Source organism: Podarcis raffonei, chromosome 10 (genome assembly GCF_027172205.1).
Source record: "Podarcis raffonei isolate rPodRaf1 chromosome 10, rPodRaf1.pri, whole genome shotgun sequence".
In the NCBI taxonomy this organism is placed as follows: Eukaryota; Metazoa; Chordata; class Lepidosauria; order Squamata; family Lacertidae; genus Podarcis; species Podarcis raffonei.
Window position 1 is genome coordinate 76,424,637 of NC_070611.1, and position 27,361 is coordinate 76,451,997.

Sequence of the window (27,361 nt, forward strand, 5' to 3'; positions counted from 1 at the left end):
CCCGAGGCACCACTTTAGCTAATGAGGCCTCCTGCTGCTGCCACACCGCCGGAGCACGATTTCTGTTCTCATCCTGAAGCAAAGTTCTTAACACGAAGTACTATTTCTGGGTTAGCAGAGTCTGTAACCTGAAGCGTCTGTAACGCAAGGTACCACTGTACTCTCATAGAAAGGCGAGTCCTACTTTATTTGCTTTTGAGTGCACACAGATGCACCCGTCTTGCATGCTTGAGTAAAGCAACTCCAGGGCAGGAGGAGAGTAGGGGCCACGTGTAGAGCAAGTCCCACACTGAGGTCAAAAACACACAGAGAAGCAGCAGGACTTCTTCGGTAATAATTTACTGAGCTTTCAAAGCATACAGTTCTCACTGGGTCCCCAGTGAGGCACAAAACTTAGCTCCTGAGACGAAATCCAGTTTCAGCCGTAAAAAAATAGAGCACACAGGATATCTAAGTCAGGCACACAAACCGGCAGAAGGGAGCAAGGGAGGAAAGAGGCTGGAAGGAGACAGGGCAATGGATGTGTGTCTTTCGCTTCCTGTCTTCTGGGAGGGAAGTCAGCAACTCGGCATATTCAGGGGCTTCACAAAGCAAAGCTTTCTGCCGGCTGCTTCCAGGCAAATGGGCATCCCAGAAACACACACTGTGATCTGTGGTGTGTTGCCATATCAGTTGTTTTTGAAAGGTTATCACGATGTGGTCTAGAAACCAGTTTGGAACAATATATCGCCCAGCTTTAATCCTCACTGACCACCAGCAATCCGCGAAAAAGGAGCAATGCAGAAGCGAGCTCCAGGTGGCTGGAATCGTAAACAGGAAACTGATGTTATTGGAATGTACCGTGGGAACAAGAGACAGTGTACTGAGCACCGGATGTTAGCTCAGAGTGGCACATGACCCTGTACTGGAAGTACATGGGTGGAGTTATTCTCTCTCTGCAGCTGGTGATGAGAGGGTACAGACTTGTTTTCTCTGTACTGCTGAAAGACAGGAATAAAGACATGTAAATATATTTCTGTCTGTCTCATTCCCCCCCCCCCGGTTATGGGAGGGGGAGGAGTGGTGTGTCCTTTTCACGTTGAAAAGGATCGCCGAAGAGACCTCGCCTTGATCCTGCTGGAGAATGCAGCCAGGGAGGTCAACAAGGATTCAAGCCGGGCACCTGGAGGGTGGCCAATTTTCCTCTGGACTTCGCTGGCTCTGCTGGCTTGAATTCGACAGATAAACCCTCACCCCTTCTCTATTGAAAGGTACTTTACATCTTAGATTATAATCACATTGTTTGACATTGCCTTCAATATTTCATTACTATACAGTTTTACACATAAATACCAGAACTTCACATACACAAAATGTGTTCAAGACTGATTTCCTGCCGAGTTCATTTCTGTGAAGAAAAGAGTGGACTCTGAGAGGAAGATGTCCCACACTTCAGACACCAAAATGGGATCTTCCATGTGAGAGTCCCTGGATGTTCCTTAAACACTCCATTGTAAATAAAGCACTTTTGCAATCTTTTCATTTAAACTGCTTCTCCTCTCTGAGTTTGTGGATGGTTTGAAGGGTTTCAATTCCTAATGTTCTTCCTGTCCGTGAGTCTGTTGATTTAGAATTTCCACTAGGACTCAACCTCTATCTACTTTCCTGATATTTATAAGGTTTGTGTTTTGTGTGAGTTTGTTGACATAAATCAAGGGTTCCACTCTGACGGAAGCTCCTTCCACAGTGCATACATTTAAATGGTTTCTCCGCTGTGTGTCTGCTGATGTCTTCTAAGGGTTCCACTGTGACTGAAGCTCTTTTCACACTCCATGCATTTAAATGGCTTCTCCCCTGTGTGAGTCCGTTGATGTGTTCTAAGGTTTCCATTATCACTAAAGCTCATTCCGCACTCTATACATTTATATGGTTTCTCCCCTGTGTGAGTCCGTTGATGTCTTCTAAGGCTTCCATTAACACTAAAGCTCTTTCCACACTCTATACATTTATATGGTTTCTCCCCTGTGTGAGTCCGTTGATGTCTTCTAAGGCTTCCATTATCACTAAAGCTCATTCCGCACTCTATACATTTATATGGTTTCTCCCCTGTGTGAGTCCGTTGATGTGTTCTAAGGCTTCCATTATCACTAAAGCTCATTCCGCACTCTATACATTTATATGGTTTCTCCCCTGTGTGAGTCCGTTGATGTCTTCTAAGGCTTCCATTATCACTAAAGCTCATTCCGCACTCTATACATTTATATGGTTTCTCCCCTGTGTGAGTCCGTTGATGTGTTCTAAGGCTTCCATTATCACTAAAGCTCATTCCGCACTCTATACATTTATATGGTTTCTCCCCTGTGTGAGTCCGCTGGTGTAATTTAAAGTATCCATTACTACTGAAGCACTTTCCACACTCCAGGCATTTAAATGGTTTCTCCCCTGTGTGAGTCCGTTGATGTCCTCTAAGGTTTCTATTATCACTAAAGCTCTTTCCACACTCTATACATTTATATGGTTTCTCCCCTGTGTGAGTCCGTTGATGTCTTCTAAGGCTTCCATTATCACTAAAGCTCTTTCCACACTCTATACATTTATATGGTTTCTCCCCTGTGTGAGTCCATTGATGTCTTCTAAGGCTTCCATTATCACTAAATCTCATTCCGCACTCTATACATTTATATGGTTTCTCCCCTGTGTGAGTCCGTTGATGTGTTCTAAGGCTTCCATTATCACCGAAGCTCATTCCGCACTCTATACATTTATATGGTTTCACCCCTGTGTGAATCCACTGGTGTAATTTAAGGTCTCCATTACGACTGAAGCACTTTCCGCACTCCAGGCATTTAAATGGTTTCTCCCCTGTGTGAGTCCGTTGATGTGTTCTAAGGTTTCCATTACCAGTAAAGGTCTTTCCGCACTCCAGGCATTTAAATGGTTTCTCCCCTGTGTGAGTCCGTTGATGTCTTCTAAGGCTTCCATTCTCACTAAAGCTCATTCCGCACTCTATACATTTATATGGTTTCTCCCCTGTGTGAGTCCGTTGATGTCTTCTAAGGCTTCCATTCTGACTGAAGCTCATTCCGCACTCTATACATTTATATGGTTTCTCCCCTGTGTGAATCCGCTGGTGTAATTTAAGGTCTCCATTCTCACTGAAGCACATTCCGCACTCCAGGCATTTATATGGTTTCTCCCCTGTGTGAGTCCGTTGATGTCTTCTAAGGTTTCCATTACCAGTAAAGGTCTTTCCGCACTCCAGGCATTTAAATGGTTTCTCCCCTGTGTGAGTCCGTTGATGTGTTCTAAGGTTTCCACTATCAGTGAAACGTTTCCCACACTCCATACCTTTAAATGGTTTCTCCCCTGTTGGAGGTCGTTGATGTGAACTATGTGTGCTCATTCAATGAACATAGTCCACATTTCACACATTTTAATTTCTATACCTAATGGGGGGGAGGTGACCCATCCCCTGGAGTTCTGACTGCCTTCTCCATCTCCTTCTTCAGAGTGGGAGGAAAGGGAATCCTGTTTTGGTTTCAAGGAAGAGAACTAAGGGAAAGAGAACAAATCAAGTTCCATTAGCACCTTCTCCTATTTCAATGTCTCCTTCATTCCCTCAACTCCTACCCATGTTCCCATTTTTTAGGAAGTGAAGTTGCAATGTCCTCAAATGATAATAATTCATGAGCAACTATCAAAATCCTCAACAAATGTTCATAAAGCAGCTTGATTTTTTAAAGAATGATGTCCTGTCTGATCTCGTGCCCATCTTCTGACGCAGGACTATCCTAAAATGACACAGAAAAGCAGGATATTCAAGGCCAAATTATAAACTGTACTTAGTGGAATATGTAGTACCTTGAAAATGTAGTATTGATTCACTAATGGACTGAGGTTGTGTTATTTCTGGGGACATGAATTTGTTCCTGTTCTGTCTTAAATATCATAATCATACGATGTCATGGGGTGTTAGGGGAGCGGTAGTTCCTTTGGTGGGGGAAATGTCATGCACCTTATGGGGTAATTTATCCACCATTGGTCCCCACCCTGCACTCAGCTCTCACCTGTGGCTTCCAGAAGCTGTCAGCATGCAACAGAGGCCACAATCCCAGGAACGGCTTCAATCGGCCGGCTAAACCAGGTGAGGATAGCTGATGGGTCTCAAATCCTTGGTTTATTAGGGAATTCTGCTGCAGGTGAAGGCAGGCCCTGGTGGATGGAGAGGATGAGAACAACAGTGAATCCCACAGTCAAGAAAGCAGATTCTGCCCCTGCTGCAGAGGAAAGTGAAGGGCAGATGGGGCTCGTCAACCAGGGAAGGAAGCCCATCGAGAAGGAAAACTCTGGTCGTAATACTTTGCTGCCTCGTGAGTTATCTTAAGAAGAAGAAAAGGATATGGTGTCCTGCACACCTCCTTCCAGCCACTCTTGCAGCCAAGCTGGTGCCTAACGTACTGCTCTGCTTTCCTTGGGACCATATAAGCAAGGCTGAGAAGGGTGTCTTGTTGTCTAGGCAGCCCAGGGCCCCCAAACACACTGCCCAGGCTTGTAGTGCTGCTAACACATCAGTTTCAGGGGGAGCGATGAACTCAGATCTGTGTATCAGAATCTCTCCAATGTGGAATATGTAAAACAGAAGCACTATTTACATCATACATCAATTAAAAAGTATTCAGAATATTTGTCTTTTGAAGAAAAGGCCACTAAGTATCCGATGGCCCCTTCAAAGCTAATGAAAGTCTTGTGCCTGGAGCTTTTGGGGGTGCAGGACCAGGAAAGCTTCTGCCACCATTATCCTTCCAATTGGGATTTAGGCCTCATCATGCAACAGAAACTGCCCTGATTGTGCTCGTTGATAATCTCGGATGCGCTAGAGTCTGAGGGGAAAGCTATTTCCTGGTTCTGCTAGATCTCTCAGTGGCTTTGGAGACCTTTGGCCATGGTGTCCTTCTGGACCCTCGAGGAGAGCTGGGGAAATGGTTATGCAGTGGTTCCGCTCCTTCCTCCTGGGCCATGTCCAGAAATTGATGTTGGGGCATGGGTGTTCAGACCCCTGGGCTCTCACTTGTGGGGTGCCTCAGGGCTCCGTCCTCTCCCCCATGCTTTTTAATATCTATATGAAGCTGGTGGGAGAGATCATCAGGGGTTTGGGCTGGGTGTTCACCAGTATGTGGGTGATACCCAGCTCTTCTTCTCATTTAAATTGGAACCAGTGAAGGTGGTGAATGCCCTGTGTTGGTGCCTGGAGGTGGTTTGAGGATGGGTGGCGGCTAACAGATTGAGGTTGAATCCTGACAAGACAGAAGTACTGTCCCTGGGGAACAAGGGGTGGGCAGGTGTGGGGGACCCCCTGGTCCTGAATGGGGTAACTATGGCCCTAAAGGACCAGTTGCACAGCCTAGTGGTCATTTTGGACTCACAGCTGACCATGGAGGCGCAGCTCAATTCTGTGTCCAGGGCAGCTGTCTAGCAGCTCCATCTGGAACACAGGCTGAGACCCTCCTTCCCCGCACACTGTCTCGCCAGAGTGGTGCATGCTCTGGTTGTTTCCGGCTTGGACTACTGCTATGTGGTCTACATGGGGCTACCTTAGAAGGTTACCCAAAACTGCAACTGAATGGGAGCAGCCACCGAGACCACATATCACCGCTTCTAAAGGATCTTTCCTGGCTCCCAGCACATTTCCAAGCACAATTCAAATTGTTAGTGCTGATCTTTAAATTGTCATGGTTGCATTTTCCAGGCATAGAAAAATATTGATCTAATGCAGGCTTCCTGAAACTTGGCAGTTTCCTTTCTGCTGAGAGCAGGTGGTGGGATAAGTTGCGATGAGGTTATGAAGAACCTTTCTTGTTTTGGGGAACCAGATGAAGCTGGTTTAAACTGGAGTGAGCCAGGCTTGTTATCCAGTCCCAAGGTTACTCTGACATTTAATAGAATATAAATTACAAGGCCAAAAGGCACCTGGTCCCACTTCCTAGTCTGCTATTTCTCTACTCTGCTTGTGTGATTCATACTTGAGTGCTGTTTTGGTATGCTGAGTTAGGGTTTTACATAAGTAAAGTTTTTGCTATTTTTTGGATCCTGTTATGCTTCTTTGCCTTCAGTAATAAATTTATTTGCTGAATGAGATCGTTATGGAGCAGCAAGATCTGCAACCTAAAGCCCTCAACAGCCTCGGCCCTGTAGACCTGAAGGAGCATCTCCCCCAAAATCGCTCAATCTGGACAGGGAGGTGGTCCTTCGAAGGTCTTCTGCTGATTCCCGCCCCCCCCTGCGAGATGCGAAGTTACAGGGAAGCAGGCAGAGGGCGAGGAAATGGGCAACATTCTGACATTTAGAAGACAGCTGAAGGCAACCCTCTATCGGGAGGTTTTTAATGTCTGATGTTTTACTGTCTTTTCTTTGTACTGGAACCAGGCAGTGGAAGAGAAACTTAAAGATGGAAGCCTGAGAGAGAGGAAAAGGTTTCTGGCTGCTTCCTGGGTGGGATTGCGGAACCGAAGAGCTGCTTCTGAGAAGGCCTCTCCCCTCCTCTCTTCCTGGACAGGGCAGGGGCTTATGGGGGCTTATGAGGTGGGAAGAGGATGGAGGTTACAGGAAGGAGGGGTGGGGGGACTGGACCCCCCACTTTCCAGGGATCCCTCTCTGGTCGCCTTGAAGGGGTGGCCGATTCCTGGGTGGGAGGGAGAAGCCAAGGCGGCCCCTCCAGAGAATCCCCGCAGGCGCCACCATGGAGAAGTGTCCCCAAAGACTGGTCTTCCTCTCTCCCCCCCACCAGTGCTGCCCTTCCCTGCCCCAGGGATGCTCCCCCTCCCCACTTCCTCGACTCCCTCCCTCTGTCCTAGAGTCTCCCCTGAACCCAGAGGCCCCCCTTGGCGCGGCTCAGCCCTCATCCCCCATCTTTCCATCCTGAGGGTCCACCCCAAGACGAGCAGATTAGGGACGGGGGTCTCTATCCAGGCGTCCCTCACGCCCGTTAACCCTTTCATGGCCTGGCTTTATCCGTGCGGAGCCCACAGGACCCCAGGAATGCCTGCGCGGGGGAAACGGGCAATGGGGGTCCTCGTGGGGACCCCCTGCGTAGATTCCCCATGTCCGCCGCTGCCAAGGCACCCAAGGGGCCAAGGAAAGCCCCCTTCGCAGCACGCGCGCAGGGATCCAGACCCCACGGAAGGCGCTTGGGGGAGCTGGAGGGGTCTCTGGATCCTTTTCTCCTCTCTCCTCCGCGACCCCTTTACCTCTTTGTTCTCGCTCCCGATTCTCCTTTCCTTTCCTGCTACATCCACGTGGGTGGGTAGGGGATTTACCTGCCGCCTCTTCTCCCTTTTCCGAAAGCCCTCCCCCCCCCCCCCGAGCTACGGCGCAGAGCAGCAATCCGGAGTGGAAGCTCCGCTTCCGGGAGAAGCAGGCAGGTTGGGAGGGGGGCTCTCTCCGCTCATTCCGGAAACAGAAGCCGGACTGGAGGAGGAGGAAGAGGTGTGACATACTGGGGGGGGGTTGAGGGTTGTGGGGGCGGCGTGAAAGCAGGTTGTGCCGGGAAGGGAGGGGAAGAATTGTTTCCCCCCTCCCCCCTTACTAGGAGAGCGCGGGGGGGGGGGCTGATCCGGGCCATCCAGCTGCAAAGCGGGGTCCCCCCTACAATCTTTACATTGCAAAATCCTTCCTTCCCCCACCCCAGGCCATGAGCTTAGATCCACCCCATGTTTTAGGACGGTATTGTTGCACATTGAGCAGCGGGTGGGGCTCTGTGACTCCTGTATTACGGGAAAAATGGGGCTTGGGCTTTTGCACACACAGAGAGAGACACACCAGACACCCAGGTAAAATTCCTCCCTTGTGTATCCGTCAGAGGAGGCACAAGGAGGCCAGGAAGAAAGCAAGGCAGCTGTTGGTATGTTTGCAGGCAGAGCCCCCCCCATGCGAGGAGTGACGCAGCCCAGAAATAAAGCGCGTTGCAATTTGGACACCCTCAGATAGTAGCCCCCCCCCCGTCACAGAGAGAGCACCCCAAAAACATCCCCGCTTGCGTAACAAAAAGAGTTGTACACGGAAATCAGATCAGACTCCGAGTTCCTGTTTTGGCAACATGACAAGTCTGTCCATCGGTTGCCTATTTCAGCATCCCCATCTCACGGAGGGGGGGGGGGCTCAGGAAGATTCTCCTGCCACGTGACTGGGGTCAGACAGGGCTGCTGTTTTGCTCTCCTTACTATTTCAGCTCAGGTTTTCCTGGCAGAAGTTCTATTTCATCAAGAAACGGGTGGGTTCGTTGAGGAAACGGGGCTACGTTGTAAAGAGGCAAATGTGTATATTTTGTTACCATCCTGTGAATTGTGTTGCAAAGGCCATTTGCAGAAAGGCTCCTATTGTATCACCTGCGGCTACATGTTTTGATCTTTTTGCGGAAATGTTTTCCTCGGGCTGAGACCATTTGGGGCTTTCAAGGTCAGCACCAACACTTTGAATGGTGCTCGGAAACGGACCGGGAGCCGTGTTCAGGGGCCAGCTGTTAGGGGGCCGTTCAGCTGCTGTCCAAAACTGAAGGTATCCCTTGCCGGAAGTGATCCATAAACCTCTCCTCCTCCGCCTTCTCGGGATGCCATTGGTGCGCGATTCTCCGGCTCTCGAGAGAGGGAGAGGCGTGAGTTGGGTGCGCTCGGCTTGCCAAGGGTTAAACGGAAATGAACTAGATTCCTAGAGAGGAAAGTAAGAGGGGGGGCAGGGTCCTCCAGAGCGAAAGCCCAATCCCCCCCTTTCCTGCAAGAAGTCGGGCGTGTGGGGGTCCCCTTGGTTCGGCTCTGCAGAGGCTGCCTGGGGGCACCTGATGGGATCCGGTGAGTCTCCTCTCTCCCAGGATAGGGCCCATGGGGAGAGCGGGGGTTCCAGCGCTGCATGGCGAGAGGGGGGCAAGTCAGGGCGCGGAGGGTCGCAGGAGGGCGGCAGCTCTGCTCTTCCTTTGCATGGATGCGCTGCTGGCCCCTTGGGTCCAGGAGCGGGGAAATGCATGCAGAGAAACCCCATTCAGATGTATGGATCAGTCCCCTTTTATGACAGAGGTTGGCCGCGGATGGAAACATTCGGACATGAAATATACCCTGGTCCCTAAAACCTCACCTGTGCAAGGAAGGAAGGAAGGCAGGAAAGAAGGAAAGAAGGGGAGCAGAGAAGAGAAAGCGCTTCGTCTTGCAGGGCAGAGTAAAACCTGTGGAACTGCCTCCCACAAGAGCCAGAGAGGCCACCAATCAAGGTGGCGTTAAAAGAGGAGGAGACCAATCCGTGGAGGAGGAGAGGGCGAGGGGGGGCTCCTCTGCCCTGTCTCCCTCATAGGAGGCAGCTCTATGGCCTGATCCTGCAGTGCTCATTTTCTCCTCCAGTGCTCAGTTCCTCCAGATGCAAGCGTGGCCTCTGAGATTGTCTGGGGTTGAGCTAGATGATCCTTGGGGTGCCATCCACTTCTATAGTTCTATGAAAGCACCACTGGAGGTCTCACAAGCCAAGGCATTTAGAGCAGGAGAGGTCCTGCTGGAAAGGAAACAACCAGTGCAACTGTTTTAAAACAGGAATCCAACTTGTTTGTTGTGGGGGGACTCAGTGGGGAGGGGTAGACCCATGGATGCCACCTTGATCTCCTTGGACAAGGAGGTGGGAGAGAAATGCCATTCATAAAGAGAGGCAGCCCAGCCAATCATCTGGCTGCTGTGTTTTGGACCAGTTCCCAAGTCGCCTTCAAGGGCAGTTCCACACTGAGAGCGTTGCAACCATCCCATCTGGTGCAGAGCAGGGAGGACCAGGGCCAAGTCTTCTCTGTCCCAAAAGGTCTGTGGGGTGGGGAAGTAGCCTGAGCTGGACATGGGCCTCAAGCGACCATGATGGACCCAGGAGTGCCCTCAAGTATTCATGACTGGGGAGGGGGCATGTTAAGCAATGTAACATCATCATCATTATTGTTAGTTCCCTGCCCATCACCCGAATTTCCAAGAGCAGATTACAAAATTTAAAAAACAGCAATAAGAACAGTTGAAAACACATTACACGCATAGAAAGGCGAGTCCCACTTCATTTGCTTTTGAGTTCTGTCCTTTGACCCCACCCACATGTCATTTGGCCCTCAGGAGTTAGCCAGATAAGGGAATAAATGTGCTCTGAATGGGGCTGGGCAGGAGACAACTCTTGAGGAACCCTAAGTTAGGACCTCCACTATAACCCAATGCTCAGATAACACTCAGTACAAATGAGTCACTTGTCAATCACAGTTCTGACTTCATTCCTTGACTGAAAACTCTGAAAGGCAGCAGCAACCAGGCTGATTCATCTCTCAGAAAGACCAGCAGTTCCCTGCACATTTTGCATGGTCACTTTCCCTCTAGGAGGGCTGGAGACTTACCGTATTTTTCTCTCCATAAGACACACTTTTTCCCTCCTAAAAAGGGGAAATGTGTGTGCGTCTTATGGAGGGAATGCAGGCGGGAGGCAGGCAGAAAACACCCCCAAGAGCCGCACATACGCTCCGCCCGGCTCTTGCAGGCTTTTCCCCGAGGAGGGAGGAGGGACTGACGTGGCCAGTCAGTCTCTTCTCCCTCCTCGTAGAAAAGCCCGCAGGAGCCGTGCACCCTTTAAAGAGCGTGTGGCTCTTGCTGGCTTTTGTGGGAGGTGGGGGAAGGGACAGAGGGCAGCCCCTCAGTCCCTTCCCCCACCTCCCGGAAAAGCCCCCAAGAGCCACACTCCCTTTCACTAGCTGCGTGAAGAATGTGTGCGGCTCTTGGGGGCTTCTCCCTCCTGGGGAGAAGCCTGCAAGCGCCACACACACGCTCCACACGGCTCGTGAAAGGGAGCGCTGAGCAGAGCCTGGGATGCATACAGGCTCTACTCAGAGCTCCCTTTAAAAATATTTTTTTTCTTGCATCCCCTTCTAAAAACTAGGTGCGCCTTATGCTCTGGTGCATTTTATGGAGCGAAAAATACGTTTTCCTTCTCCTTTCTAAAGAAACCTCAAGAGTCTGGGTTGTGGTGCAGTCCAGAGCTGGCTCTTCCAAGACTCATACATACTTCCTCACGGAATATTTTTCTCTTCCAGGCAATATGTCAGTTTTGTAACAGAGCGATGTATTTGCTTTGTAGAATTTGCAAGGATCTCTAATTCAGACAGACAGAGCTTGGCAGAAGATCAAGGGATTCTCTCTCTTGGAGGCTTCCTGATAGCACAGATGGATGAGAAAAACTCAGCTGGCCCTGAAGCAGGAAGAGGCCATGCCATCAGAACTGGGAGCAGTGGGGGATTCTGGGGAAAAACTGTGCAGAAGATCCTGGGTGAGGAGGACACTCTCCGCTCAGAGGTGCAGAGCCAGCAATTGAGGCAGTTCTGCTTCCAGGAGGCCAAAGGACCTCGAGAGGTTTGCAGCCGACTCTACCACCTTTACCATCAATGGCTGAAGCCAGAAAGGCACACGAAAGCTGAGATGCTGGACCTGGTGATCTTGGAGCAGTTCCTGGCTGTCCTTCCACTGGAGATGGAGAGCTGGGTGAGGGAATGTGGAGCGGAGAGCAGTTCCCAGGCGGTGGCCCTGGCCGAAGGTTTCCTACTGAGTCAGGCGGAGGAGAGAAAGCAGGCAGAGCAGCAGGTGAGAGAGACTTTCATCTAGATACTCCAAAGGGGCTCCGAACGTGAGTGACAATATCTGAAAATTCTCTGTTAATATACCATCCTTTTTTGGAAAGCAGCCATTCAATGCTATCAGATTGCCCTTCAGTTTTTGCCTCTGTCATTCCTTTTCTAACCCTTCTTCATATTCTCTGTTTTGAATATTTGTTGCTATTTCAGAGACAGGATCTGTTTGCAGAAATGGGCCCAGATTCCTCTGAGACCAAAAGGACTCTCAAGAGAGAGGCTGCTGGGTAAGGAAGGAGTCCGTTCTCCGTTTGGTCCCTTTCTGTGGATATCAAAACAAATCGATGGGTTCTTGTCATCTTTTTTGGGGGGTGGGGGAAGACACTTGGGGCCAAGAGCACCAAGGAGGGAGTTGTATTTTTTAACCCAACTAAATTATGAAATGGGTCCAAATGTCCAGATGCACTCAGAAGGTGAGACTTTTTGGAGAGCAGCTGCACTCCTGGCTTCCCACTTACCTCTGTCTCTTGCAGGTGACCAGATGATGCCAGCAAGACCTCCTCTTCCATCTATTCCTGGTGGTGAAGGAGAAGCAACGGCTGTGGAAGCAGCTCAGGTAGAGGGAGGGAGCCCTGTGGGGAAGGGGGCTGAGGGGTGGGGCAGCCAGGGTGCCTCTAGCCCCCCAAAAATCTCTCTCCTCCTCTTGGCTTCTGTCCAAGCTTCTCTGAAGGCGTCTTTGTCAAGGGCAGCCTAGACAGAAGCCAAGAGGCTGAGAATGCCATTTGAGAAGCTTAATGTGCTGAGAATAAGGAACAGCCACCTTGCCTTAACTCACCTTCTGAAGGTCAATAAGATCATTCATAAGTCATTGTAGTTTTATTTCTAGAGTTATCATTGAATGCTAAAATAGACTTCTAAGCAGTTCAAAAAGCCTAAAAAACAGTTCCCAGGATTCACCTATCCAGTTACATCAGTTGCACAATGGGGCTTTCCCCCCCTTCTCCTCCCCCCATGCACTTCTTGAAGTTGTCTTTAGGGCATCAGAAGGGTCTCCCCCCCCCCAAGAACATCACATGGGGAGCAGAGAGGGGATCCTTCCATTTGGCACAGACAGAAGGATTTTAAGAACACAATGTAGAGTTCTACCCATTTACACTAAGATTAATGTCCATCACTAAATCACACAAGAAAAGAATTCCACTAAGACATTAAAAAGAGCACCCAAATTAAAATCTGCAGCAGGACGATCCCATTGAAACAAAACACCATTTAATAAGCAGAAAGAAACAGAGCAATGTGTAGCAGACAACCTTAGTGCTGTCTAAAGAGGATCTTTCCCTTTCTCTCTTAGGGTCCAATGTGCTTTGAAGATGTCACTGTTCGTTTCACAGATGAGGAATGGGCGTTGCTGGATCCTGACCAGAGAGCTCTGCATAAGGAAGTCATGGAGGAGAATTGTGGGATAGTGGCCTCTCTCAGTAAGGCTCCCTTTTGGATTGTAATCTCTCTTTGGAAATTCCATGCATCTCTCTCTGTGATAAGCCTCCCTGGTTTTGAGGGAGCTCTGCAGGGCCACTTGCAGCACCTGGGATTCTAATACCCCCAAAACTGACCTTAAATGGAGGGCTATCAGCAGGTTTTGACCGTGGACATGATGAACCCAGCATAGAGCTTGCTGAGAATGGAGTGGGAACATGCTGGGAATTTGAGGTTAGGAAAGCACATCTTTGTTTGACACTGTCCTGCCTTGTATTTCCCAAAATCTTCCTGACACAGAGCTTGTGGAAGGCATTGAGGGGTTGTTTCTGATGGTTGTAATTGTCCACAATTCACTTCACAAAGCAGCTTGCTCAACACACAATCCTGATAGACCTTCATCTTGGTATTGGTTAGCATCCCATTCACCCATACGGTGGTCCCTCGGGTTACAGACACTTCAGGTTACAGACGCTTCAGGTTACAGACTCCGCTAACCCAGAAATAGTACCTTGGGTTAAGAACTTTGCTTCAGGATGAGAACAGAAATTGTGCGGCAGCGGCATGGCGGCAGCGGTAGGCCCCATTAGCTAAAGTGGTACCTCAGGGTAAGAACAGTTTCAGGTTAAGAACAGACCTCCAGAACGAATTAAGTTCTTAACCAGAGGTACCACTGTACTCTTTTGGAGAGGTGAGCCGTTGCCGGAACTGCCTCGCCAGTACACTTGTCCAGGTCAGCATCAACGAAGAGGTTGTTGGTTTCTTAGGTAGACACAATCATCCACCACCTCCATTGTCTGAAACTCGCATGGTGCTAGGCACATTTTGCAACAGGGAATGTCATAGACACGAGCAGTTTCCGAGCTCTGCTCGCAGAATCTAATATTTCGGATTAAAACTGCAGAGTGGAAGGAAAGAAGGACCTTTTTCTGCCTCCCCACTTCCAGCTACTCTCTAAAGACTGAAGGAGAGACCTTCTTAAAAACTCAGAGGGGTGGGCAGGGGAAGGACCAGACCATGTGAAAAATGAACATATTATTTCAGCTGCTGTTCATTCCTTTTCAGCTTTGTATTTTTGTCATAAGAGAGTGCATGTGGACATACCATTTTTGAGCCCATAACCTAGGTTTAAGGTCCTCTTTATGTCCTAGCTGTCCTATCTCTGTTTCTAACACTGCCCACCTCTAGTGTGTGGTCAGCAGTGTTGATGCATGGAATTCTTCCTCTATCACAAGGGTTAGAGATCAATATTCAATACAGTGGCACTCCATTTCTTCCTGCAGCTCTAATCCATTTCTTCATTGCAGGTGGTGATGATTCGGAAATAGAGAGAGAGGATGCCCATGACAGAATCCACACAGTGGAGAAGCCATTGCCACTCTTGGAGTGTGGAGAGAGCTTCAGTCACAGCTCAAATTCGACTATCCTCCAAAGAAATGCTATTGGGAAGAAACCCTCTCAGTTCTCTGAATGGGGGGGAACTTTCTGTTGGAATGAAAGCCTCACTTCACAAGAAATAATTCCCACAGGGGAGGACCCACTGAAATACTTGGAATGTGGAAAGAGCTTCAGTACGAGTGCACATCTCATTTCACATCAAATAACTCACAGCAGGGAGAAACCCTATCAGGGCTTGAATTGTAGGGAAAGCTTTAATACAAGCACAACCTTCCGTAAACATCAGAGAATTCACAGGGGGGAGAAGCCATTTCAATGCCAAGAGTGTGGAAAGAGCTTCAGTCAGAGCACCCATCTCACAGCCCATCAAATAATTCATACAGGTGAGAAACCCTATCAGTGCTTGGAATGTGGGCGGAGCTTCAATCACAGGGCGAATCTCACGGCCCATCAAAGAATTCACAGTGGTGAGAAACCCTATCAGTGCTCAGAATGTGGGAAGAGTTTCACTGTGAGCTCCGGTCTCACTTCCCACCAAAGAATTCATACTGGGGAGAAACCCTATCAATGCATGAGCTGTGGAAACAGCTTCAGTCAGAAGGCAAGTCTCATTTCCCATCAAAGAATTCACAGTGGTGAGAAACCCTATCAGTGCTTGGAATGTGGGAATAGCTTCAGTCGGAAGCAAAATCTCACTTCCCATCAAAGAATTCACAGTGGTGAGAAACCCTATCAGTGCTCGGAATGTGGAAAGAGTTACTGCCATAGAGCCAATCTCACTTCCCACCAAAGAATTCACAGTGCTTGGAACGTGGAAAGAGCTTCTGTAAAAGCGCCCATCTCGCTACCCATCAAAGCATTCATACCGGGGAGAAATCCTATCAATGATTGGATTGTGGAAAGAGTTTCCTCCAGAGAGCCGATCTCACTTCCCACCAAAGAATTCACACAGGGGGAAAACCATATCAGTGTTTGGAATGTGGAAAGACCTTTAGTCACCGTGCCAGTCTCGTGGCACACCCAAGAATTCACAGTGGTGAGAAACCATAACAGTGCTCCCAATGTGGGAAGAGCTTCACTGTGAGCTCCGGTCTCACTTCCCACCAAAGAATTCACAGTGGTGAGAAACCATATCAGTGCTTGGAATGTGAAAAGAGCTTCAGTCAGAAGCAAAGTCTCCCTTCCCATCAAATAATTCACAGTGGTAAGAAACCATATCAGTGCTTGGAATGTGAAAAGAGCTTTGGTAAGAGGACCAACCTCATGGCCCATCAAATAATCCACACTGGGGAGAAACCCTATCAGTGCTTGGAATGTGGGAAGAGCTTCACCCGGAAGGACAACCTCACTTCCCACCAAAGAATTCACAGTGGTGAGAAACCATATCAGTGCTTGGAATGTGGAAAGAGCTTCAGTAAGAGGACTAACCTCATGGCCCATCAAAGAATTCATACAGGGGAGAATCATAGAATTTTAGACCTGCAGGAGACCCCTGGGTTGTCTAGTCCACTGCAGGACTCTCAACTAAAGCTTCCATGACATATTGCCTTCAAACTTCTCCTTACAAACCTCCAAGGAAGGAGAGTCCACAACCTTCCAAGGGCATCTCTAATTTGAAGCCATTGGTTTGGGTCGCAGCCTCCAGAGCCGGTGAAAACAAGCTTGTTCAAGCTTCCACGTGACACCCCTTCCTGTTCCTCAGAAGGCTTGGTTTCCCAACGCTTAATTGTCTTGCTCACCCCCCTCTGCACACCTTCCAGCTTGTCAAAATGCTTCTTAAATTGGGGCACCCAGAACTGGACACAGGACTCCAGGTGTGGTCTGAACAAGGCAGAAGAAAGTGGGACTATTACTTTTCTTGATCTGGACACTTGACTTCTTTGGACGCAGCCTAGAATAACAGCCTATTTCGCTGATGTTGACTCATGTTAGTCTTGTGGTCCACTAAGACCCCAGGTCTTTTCCATATGTACTACTGACAAGCCTGGTATGTCCCATCTTATATTTGTGCACCTGATTCGTCTTGCCTAAGAGCAGAATCTTACCTTTCTTCTTAGCGAAATTTATTGGATGCCTTTATATACCACCTGTTTCTTCAAGAAGCTCAGTGTCGTCTTAAGTCGTTCTCCCCCTCATCGTTTAATCCTGACAACAACCCTGTGAGGTAGGTTGGGCTGTGAAGCCATCACCCAGTGAGCTTCATGGATGAGTGGGGATTGGAACCCAGGTCTCCCAGTTCCTAGTCCAAAACTCTTAAGCACTGCACCCCACTGGCTCTCGAATGAGACTCTTGGAAAGTGCATGCATGCACATTTACCGAAAGTTTCAGTGCAATGTCTTGGTGTTTGTAGTTAAAGTTTTATACGCATGTATCAATGACATTAATATAATAATGGTAATTATTTAATTACAGTTGAAGAGTAAATTTTAGGAAATGCTAGATGGTGATAGGGGTAGTTTGGAGTTTGGAATGCTGGGATTGAGCAATTGAACTGAACAATTTCCACATAAATCACAAGATCTAAAATATAAAAACAAAACACCAACAGCAACAACCCCCCCAAAAAACCCCAAATTCAAGAGTCTGTTCAGCAGCCTCAGCTTTTGCAGCTGGAGTCAATCCAGGCTCTGCCCTCCCAGGCTAGGTGGAAAAGGTCTCTAAGGAGAGAGCCCGTCTTCTGGGACCTGCAGCCAAGATGGTGGGCTGCAACCATTGGAAGGTGGAATGGAATGGGACAGTGGTGGCAATTGTGGAGCAGGGTTGGTTAGACCTGTAGTAGAGAAACAGCATTATAATCCCCGTTGTTGCAGCTGTAGCAAAGTTTCAAAAGAAAAAGAAAAGAAATGAGAACATTTGAAACCACATGTTTATGTCTATTTTTTAAATAAATCAGTTTAATGAATCGATGCACACTTCCTCCTTTGTTATGTTTGGGGTGAAGTGTTGAAGAGTTCTCTGTGGTGGCAACAGGAATAAAGGGGAGTTTGGCAGAAGATCCATCTCCTAGCCGTGCACCTTGAATGAAAAGGGAAGGTGGCCCAGGGATGGGGGGCAGGGCCAGAGCCCCTCTGAGCAAAGGAGGTGGGGGCTCAACGTGGGGAGATAAACTAGAGGGCACTCGGAGAGTTCAAAGTGCTTCATAAAAACCAACTCTGCTGTTTTTACAACCTCCCTATGAGGTGGACCTGTAGCATTTCCACATAAATGTGGGAAGTCAAAGAGAGGAGGAGGAGAGCAGAGAGGGGCGTGAAGCAGAGACTCTGTCCCTCTGCCCTCTTGCAAGTTGCACACACACAATGCGCTCTGATTTGCGTTGCCCATTCACATCTGTTTTAGGCCCCCAGGCATTTACTGAAACAGTCTAGGTGCTGATTTTTAAAGTACTTGATGTTGTTGTTTAGTCGTTTAGCTGTGTCCGACTCTTCGTGACCCCCTGGACCAGAGCACGCCAGGCACTCCTGTCTTCCACTGCCTCCCACAGTTTGGTCAAATTCATGCTGGTAGCTTCGAGAACACTGTCCAACCATCTTGCCTCTGTCATTCCCTTCTCCTTGTGCCCTCCATCTTTCCCAACATCAGGGTCTTTTCCAGGGAGTCTTCTCTTTTCATGAGGTGGCCAAAGTCTTGGAGCCTCAGCTTCACGATCTGTCCTTCCAGTGAGCACTCAGGGCTGATTTCCTTCAGAATGGATACGTTTGATCTTCTCGCAGTCCATGGGACTCTCAAGAGTCTCCTCCAGCACCATAATTCAAAAGCATCCATTCTTTGGCAATCAGCCTTCTTTATGGTCCAGATCTCACTTCCATACATCACTAGTGGGAAAACCGTAGCTTTAACTATACAAGCCTTTGTTGGCAAGGTGAGGTCTCTGCTTTTTAAGATGCTGTCTAGGATTGTCAAGTATTTGATAGTGGTTGCTTTTTTTATAGTTGACGGGATTTAAGAGGGGGCTGTGAGCTATGTATGCTGCCCTCATACTGGAGCAGAGGGAAGGAAGTTGCCCTGAAAAAGGGGCAGGCCAGCCTCTCCCAGCGGACAGACAGAAGTCCAAAGTTTGGAGCAACGAATAACCTGGTTCAATGCACTCCTTCGGATCCCTGGGAGTCCCTTTCACTGAGACACTTTTCTGGAAGGGACATCTGGAGGCTGCAAAACTTAAAGCGCAGGAAGCTTGTGGGGCAGTAATTAAATTCTGCCTCATGGTGAGTGGACACTTATTAGAACCTGTGCTGATAATTGGAAGCTGAGCTGAGGGAAGTCTTTGCGGGAGGGGAGGGGGGGTTGAGGGGTAGGAAGGCGGTAAATAATATGATATGTTTGGATATGTTGTTGAAGTGCTAATAAAAATATTTTTAAAAAAATAAAAGTATATAAAATAGTTTACTCCCATTCTGTTCACAGAAGGATCCCAGAAGGCAGACTTAGGTTACAAAATATATACACCTGGAATCTATCCCATAAGGAAATAGTTCCTTTGTCCTCTCTTGAAGCCAAGAGAGCATCTCAGGCTAAGGAGATGTGGCTTCTTCAAGGAATGGAGTCAGAGAGAGAGATGGCTGCCTGCCCTGTGGTATGTTGTTACCTGCACAGGTGAGGTCACGCCCACCTCTAGTCACATGTAGAGGAAGTTTGTCCCAGCCCAGGAGGAAACAGGAAGTTCTGACTGGCTGGTCCAGACATCCCCTTTTATGTCCACTCTAGGAATGTTGTATTTGACTGCTCTGTGTTTCACACCCCACAGTTCAAACAAAGAGAGATTGCAAGGAGCTCCAAAAAGAGCTCTCCAAACAGGCTGAATGGGCAGTAATTACAGTTCATTGTCAATGAGATCAAAGTGATGCATGTTGGGACAACCCCCCCCCTTAATATGTACAGGCTCATGGGGTCGGAACTGGATTTCCCTGTGTGCTCTAGGAGACCAGGGGAGAGGGGAGCTGGTCGCAGCAGGAGGGGGAGTCTCCGTGGATGCTTCAGCAACCGGCCTCCTCTGGGTCTCCTGGCCCCCTCCTCTCCTCCCTCTGAGTCTGACCTGCCAGGTACTTCTCCCCTCCTTAAAATGCTGTTCAGTACCTCTTTCAAGGGTGCAATCAGGGTTTGATTTAGTTTTTTGATAATATTTTGCCGAAAATCCATCCTTGTCCTGGGTTTTTGATTCTTTTATTACTCGTTGGATTTCGTCTTCTTCTATTGGCTCTGCCTCTCGGCCCTTTCAATTTGCACCAACCAATACTCAGCTTTACTTAAGAATACTTTAGCATTTATGTAGCACATTTAAAGCATTACAAAATATAACATATATTATCTCAGTAATCTAAACAACGGCCCTGCAAGGCTGTCCAGTGTTATAATCCCCATGCATACGAAGAGTTGAGGTTGCAGGAAGAGGAGTTTGACTCACATCTCACACTTTAACTGCTACACTACATCAGTCCTTGCCCTCCAGATCCTGAAAACAGCTCTGTGAGTTGTCAGAGGATTGCCCCCCATCCTATTCAAAACAAGGCAGCATGGGCAGTAAGCCCTCGTCAGCAACCATTGCCAGAGATGTCTGTATGGGGAACCGTGGGCTGAGCATAACACACGGAGGCAGCTCAGAGGCATCCCTGCTGGTCGCTCGCTCCAAGGGAGGGGACATCCTACCCCAGGCTCTTTCTGTGGGAATGTTTAGGGAGGCAGGAGAGGATATATTCTTTTATGATATCCTTCCTAACTTGCGTCGGCAAGTTCTATAACTTAGCAGAGTTGTTAAACAATCCCTCTTTTAAATCACACAGCAGTTAGCTAGTTGCAGGCTCGTCTGAGCCTCACTATTTAGGATTCCTGGTAAGATCCCTTTTTATATCCCTCCTAAAAGAATAGACACGACTATCTGATTAAAGTTAACATAAAACTAGTTTATTTACAATCATCCAGTTCACAATAAGATCCCTGAAGGCAGACTTAAGTTACATAACTCTATATATATCGACATGAACTATCCCATAAGGGAAATAATCTCAAGTGACTGCAACTGAGCAGTCACTTCTTCCTAACTTGTAGGAACACAAAAAGGAGAAGAAGAAGAGCAGAACATGGAGGCCGTGTGCTCCTCTGTCCACGAACAGGCCACACCTACATGAAGTGCCATGCAGAGGAAGTCTGTCCCCGCTCAGGAGGAACTAGCAAGTCTTCTCCTGAGTGACACAAGCATTCCCCAGCATGTGCCTTGTAGGAATGTTGCATTTGACTGCAATACAATTTTACACCCCACACCTTCACTACCCAATAATCATTTGCAAGCGTACTTCTTCCAAGGCTCAGTAGTTAAGATTCTGCGCTTGAAAAACAAAACCCCTTAGATTGAAGCATCACCAGAGAAACTTCTTCATGTGCATCTCACACAACATTCTCATCTCCAGTTAGGATCACCTGAGACCTCAGAAAGAAATCATTGTTTTGGGGGAGAGTGGCGTGGAACCATGCCTGAGTCAAAAGATTACAGAGCAAAGACAGCGCCCTATTCACGTTTCATACGAAGTTGGGTTGTTCTCATGAATTGTACCAGCGAGCTTCTTCACAGAATTTCACATCCCCTTATAAAGTCATGTCCAGTGATACCTTCATGCCCAAGCACTCTCCTGTCTCAGATGCAAGCAATCCCCTTGGCCAGCTACCATTGGACATCCTGCACCTTGTTTTCTTTTGCAAACCTCCCAGCCTCAGCAGTTCAAATTCCAGCCTACGCATGCACTTATGCGCACACACTTGTCGGGAACATGTTCTCTTTTATCCAGACCAGATAACTGTCAGCATTTAAAGGTGTAGTAGAAAGATGACAGAGAACAGGATGGAAGATGTTTAAGATACACTTGGAGTGCCATCTTCCCCCCGTCTGCTCAGTCCGGTGCAGAATACACCCAGGGAAGTGGAGTCAGGGGTCAGGACTGCAACATTATTTATGCGTTGGGATTCGGCTGCAGAACTGCAGAGTTCACTAAGCACACTTGCGGGGGGAAAGTCTACACTAGTGTCCATCTGGCATACTTCTGGGCAAACATATGCAGGGTTTTATTGCAGGGTCTTCGGTAGTTTAGCCCTAAACTGAGGACGCCCAGAATTTTGGTTTGCTCCTTGGCTTATTGAGCTCCAAATTGCTGCGTGACTTCTCATGAAGCAAAGCTGCCACAAAGCACACTTGCCTCAAGGAAGACGGAGCTCACGCCCACCTAACAATATGCTTGCCCTGACGAAGCTAGAAGGTGCTGGGTTCCCCCCCCCCAAAAAAATATTTATTGGTTTTCTCTTATAATTTTGTTGTTGTTTAGTCGTTTAGTTGTGTCCGGCTCTTCATGACTCCATGGACCAGAGCACGCCAGGCTCTTATAATACATAAACATAAACACAGAAAAGAACATTACATTTAACACAACATAAAAACTTAACAATAAAAATGCAAAAGATAAAAGAAGAATTTTCCCCGTTCTTATTCCCTGGTATATTTACATTGCTAGAAGACTTCCTCGACACCTTCCAATTTGAATTTCATCATAACACATATTTAGCAGTTCCCAATTTCATATCTGAAACATCAATATCCTCTTTCATTACAAACTTCTTATCCCTACTTCCAATTGTAATCCATAATAATCATTATTATTGATCTTTCTCTATCTCTTAGCCTCATCTGTTACTTCTAGGAGTTTCTTATTTTATCTTATAGTTTATCGCTTGCGAAATCTTCAGCTCCTGCTTTCAATTACAACAAACAAGGCACAGGAGCCCTGCTTGGGGGGGGGGGGCACATGAGGGCAACCTGACAGACAGAGCAACTCAAGAGGCAGCAGCTCAAGTGCATCCCCCCCCCCAGCAGCCAACTCTGCCCCCTCACTTGTTGGCTCGCCTGCCTCCGTTCTGCCCTGTCCTCTTCCCTGCCTGCCTCCTCCAGCAGAGAGCGAGGTGGTAAAGGCGTGGGCACTGGGGCGGCCTGTCCCCACCGCCACCCCTTTGGTTCGCCTCAATTAAATACCCACACCCCAATTAAATACCCAATCATAATACTTCAGTTAAAAAATAAAAAAACAAGAATAAAAAAGATCAAATTATAGTCCAAATTGCATTTATTGATTTCTTGGGGCTCCCCACAGTCTGGATCTCTGGAGCAGATCTCCACATCTTAGTCCTGCTTCTCCTTGTTGTTTCCATATTTCCCACATTTTGTTTCCATTTTTCCACATCTCGATATTTGTTGTTTAGTCGTTTAGTCGTGTCCGCCTCTTCGTGACCCCCTGGACCAGAGCACGCCAGGCACTCCTGTCTTCCACTGTCTCCCGCAGTTTGGTCAAACTCATGCTGGTAGCTTTGAGAACACTGTCCAACCATCTCGTCCTCTGCCGTCCCCTTCTCCTTGTGCCCTCCATCTTCCCCAACATCGGGGTCTTTTCCAGGGAGTCTTCTCATGAGGTGGCCAAAGTCTTGGAGCCTCAGCTTCAGAATCTGTCCTTTCAGCGAGCACTCAGGGTTTTTTTTGAAAAATCAATAAAAATGATTAAAAATAAAATAAAATCCACACCCCAGGATATTTCCCCTATCACCTCTTTTCCACCTCCCCCCCACCTTTTTTCACCCCCATACCTAAAACTCAGACATCCTGCAGTGTGCCAGGATTGTGACTCCTGCCCTCAGGAAACAAAATAGCTCCCCCCCCCCGATGCTTAGGTGCCCTGAGGGCTGTGCGGGACCCCCAATCCTTGAAATGAAAAAGGGAGGGGCTCAGGAAACCTGAAGGGGAGGGGGCTGCACAGGCTCCAGAAGCTCCTCCTCGCTGATCCCCCCCCCATGAAGTTCCTTTAAGACCCCACATTGCAGGGGGCAGCCTCACCTGCAGCGAAACAAAATGCAGCTGCTCTGGCCGAGTGGAGCCAGGCTGGGGGGCACCGTGGGGAATGTGCCCCTGGAAATGTGCCCCTAGAAGAAATGTGCCCCCTCTGTTGGAGGCAGCCCTCCTTCTGAAACACCAAGAGAGAAAACGGACAGGAGAGGAGCAGAAAGCGGAGTCCCCTCAAGCTCAGTATTGGGACCTGTGGCTTTTCAACTTGTTCATAAATGATCTAGACTTAGGAGGGAGCAGGGAGGGGGCAAAGTGTGCTGATGGCAGTAAATTGTCCTGGGGTACATGAGTGAACGTGGGGCCCCCAAGAGACTTCCCTAGTACCTGCACCCCTCCTTCTCTCTCTTGAAATTAGGTTTGGGGGGAAATATCCCATTCAATTTCAGTATTCCAAGTTTTCTTCAGAACGCGCAGGGCAGGAGGCAGCGATGAAGTTCTGGTGAAGAAGCAGTGCTGGGAGATCATGCGGTGGGGGGGTGAGAGAATTTGGTGCAAAAAACGAAGGTACTTTCATCTAAAATTATACTCACTATTGTGAGATGCTGCCTTATTTCATTATTATAATGTTTTACATATAAACACCAGAACTTCACATATACCTCATGCTTTTAGGAATGATTTCCTGCTGAGTTCATTGCTCAGAGTGGACTCTGAGAGGAAGACGTCCCACACTCCATACATCTAAATGGGTTCTCCCATGTGAGAGTCCTGGGATGTTCCTTGATCACTCTATTATAAATAAAGCACTTTTTGCAATCTTTTCATTTAAACTGCTTCTCCTCTCTGAGTTTGTTGATGGTTTGAAGGATTTCAACTCTTAAAGTTCTTCCTGTCCATAAGTCTGTTGATTCTGAACTTCCACTAAGAGTGAACCTCTATCTACTTTCTTGATATTTATATGGTTTGTCTTTTGTGTTAGTTTGTTGACAAAAATCAAGGGTTCCACTCTGACTGAAGCTCCTTCCACAGTCCATACCTTTAAATACTTTCTCCCCTGTGTGTCTGCTGATGTTTTCTAAGATTTCCACTCTGAGTGAAGCAGTTACTGTACTCCATACATTGAAATGGTTTCTCCCCTGTGTGTGTCCGTTGATGTGATCTAAGCTTTCCATTATCACCAAAGGTCTTTCTGCACTCCATACATTTATATGGTTTCTCTTCTGTGTGAGTCCGTTAATGTGTTGTAAGGGCTCCACTCTGACTGAAGCTCTTTCCACACTCGATACATTTAAATAGTTTCTTACCGATGTGAGTCTGTTGATGTATTCTCAGGTTTCCACTATAACTGAAGCTCTTTCCACACTCCATACATTCATATGGTTTCTCCCCTGTGTGAATCCGTTGATGATTTCTAAGGTGTGCACTCTGACTGAAGCTCTTTCCACACTCCATGCATTTAAATGCTTTCTCCCCTGTGTGAGTCCGTTGATGTCTTCTCAGGTTTCCACTATAACTGAAGCTCTTTCCACACTCCATACATTCATATGGTTTCTCCCCTGTGTGAGTCCGTTGATGATATCTAAGCTCTCCACTCTGACTGAAGCTCTTTCTACACTCCATACATTCATATGGTTTCTCCCCTGTGTGAATCCGTTGATGATTTCTAAGGTGTGCACTCTGACTGAAGCTCTTTCCACACTCCATGCATTTAAATGGTTTCTCCCCTGTGTGAGTCCGTTGATGTCTTCTAAGGCTTCCACTTTCATTAAAGCTCTTTCCACACTCCATACATTCATATGGTTTCTCCCCTGTGTGAGTCCGTTGATGATATCTAAGGTCTCCACTCTGACTGAAGCTCTTTCCACACTCCATGCATTTAAATGGTTTCTCCCCTGTGTGAGTCCGTTGATGTCTTCTAAGGTTTCCACTTATATTAAAGCTCTTTCCACACTCCATACATTCATATGGTTTCTCCCCTGTGTGAGTCCGTTGATGATATTTAAGGTCTCCACTCTGACTGAAGCTCTTTCCACACTCCATGCATTTAAATGGTTTCGCCCCTGTGTGAATTCGTTGATGTATTTTAAGGTCTGCATTCTGACTGAAGCTTTTTCCACAATCAATGCATTTATATGGTTTCACCCCTGTGTGAGTCTGTTGATGTCTTCTAAGGCTTCCAGTATCACTAAATCTCTTTTCACACTCCATACACTGAAACGGTTTCTCCCCTGTGTGAGTCCGTTGATGTTGTCTAAGGTGTCCACTTTGACTGAAGCTCTTTCCACAATCCATACATTGAAATGGTTTCTCTCCTGTGTGAGTCCGTTGATGTGTTCTAAGGGTTGCATTGAAACTGAAGCTCTTTCCACACTCCATGCATTCAAATGGTTTCTCCCCTGTGTGAGTCCGTTGATGTTGATGTCTTCTAAGCCTTCCACTATCATTAAAGCTCTTTCCAGACTCCATACATAAATATACCGTATTTTTCGCACCATAGGACGCACTTTTTCCCCTCCAAAAATGAAGGGGAAATGTGTGTGCGTCCTATGGTGCGAATGCAGGCTTTCGGTGAAGCCTGGAGAGTGAGAGGGGTCGGTGCGCACAGACCCCCCACGCTCTCCAGGCTTCGCACACCTCTCTGCAAGCAGCGGGAGTCCAGCGCTGGGCTCCCAATGCTTGCGGAGAGTTGCCAGCATGCGGAAGCCTGCGCGCGCTGAGCTCAGCGCGCCCAGGCTTCGCGGATCTCTCCGCAAGCAGCGGGAGCGGTCCCGCTGCTTGCGGAGAGTTGCCAGCATGCGGAAGCCTGCGCGCGCTGAGCTCAGCGCGCCCAGGCTTCGCGGATCTCTCCGCAAACAGCGGGAGCGGTCCCGCTGCTTGCGGAGAGTTGCCAGCATGCCGAAGCCTGCGCTAGCTGAGATCAGCGCGCCCAGGCTTCGCGGACCTCTCCGCAAACAGCGGGAGCGCTCCCACTGCTTGCGGAGAGTTGCCAGCATGCGGAAGCCTGCGCGCGCTGAGCTCAGCGCGCCCAGGCTTCGCGGATCTCTCCGCAAGCAGCGGGAACGGTCCCGCTGCTTGCGGAGACTTGCCTGCATGCCGAAGCCTGCGCGCGCTGAGATCAGCGTGCCCAGGCTTCGCGGATCTCTCCGCAAGCAGCGGGAGCGGTCCCGCTGCTTGCGGAGACTTGCCTGCATGCCGAAGCCTGCGCGCGCTGAGCTCAGCGCGCCCAGGCTTCGCGGATCTCTCCGCAAGCAGCGGGAGCGGTCCCGCTGCTTGCGGAGAGTTGCCAGCATGCCGAAGCCTGCGCGCGCTGAGCTCAGCGCACCCAGGCTTCGCGGATCTCTCCGCAAGCAGCGGGAGCGGTCCCGCTGCTTGCGGAGAGTTGCCAGCATGCCGAAGCCTGCGCGCGCTGAGCTCAGCGCGCCCAGGCTTCGCGGATCTCTCCGCAAGCAGCGGGAGCGGTCCCGCTGCTTGCGGAGACTTGCCTGCATGCCGAAGCCTGCGCGCGCTGAGCTCAGCGCGCCCAGGCTTCGCGGATCTCTCCGCAAGCAGCGGGAGCGGTCCCGCTGCTTGCGGAGAGTTGCCAGCATGCCGAAGCCTGCGCGCGCTGAGCTCAGCGCGCCCAGGCTTCGCGGATCTCTCCGCAAGCAGCGGGAGCGGTCCCGCTGCTTGCGGAGAGTTGCCAGCATGCCGAAGCCTGCGCTAGCTGAGATCAGCGCGCCCAGGCTTCGCGGACCTCTCCGCAAACAGCGGGAGCGCTCCCGCTGCTTGCGGAGAGTTGCCAGCATGCGGAAGCCTGCGCGCGCTGAGCTCAGCGCGCCCAGGCTTCGCGGATCTCTCCGCAAGCAGCGGGAACGGTCCCGCTGCTTGCGGAGACTTGCCTGCATGCCGAAGCCTGCGCGCGCTGAGCTCAGCGCGCCCAGGCTTCGCGGATCTCTCCGCAAGCAGCGGGAGCGGTCCCGCTGCTTGCGGAGACTTGCCTGCATGCCGAAGCCTGCGCGCGCTGAGATCAGCGCGCCCAGGCTTCGCGGACCTCTCCGCAAGCAGTGAGAGCGCTCCCACGGCTTGCAGAGAGCTGCCTGTTTGGGGGCTG

The 27,361-nt window shown here is 49.0% G+C and overlaps 1 protein-coding gene and 1 pseudogene across 1 annotated transcript in view; both read right to left on the bottom strand.

Moving 5' to 3' along the window:
* The window catches only part of LOC128421774 (zinc finger protein 84-like), a 238,925-nt gene that overhangs the window by 119,666 nt on the left and 91,898 nt on the right, over nt 1-27,361 (bottom strand). The gene's annotated exons all lie outside the window — the stretch shown is intronic.
* Nucleotides 1,465-25,737, bottom strand: LOC128422905 (zinc finger protein 91-like; annotated as a pseudogene).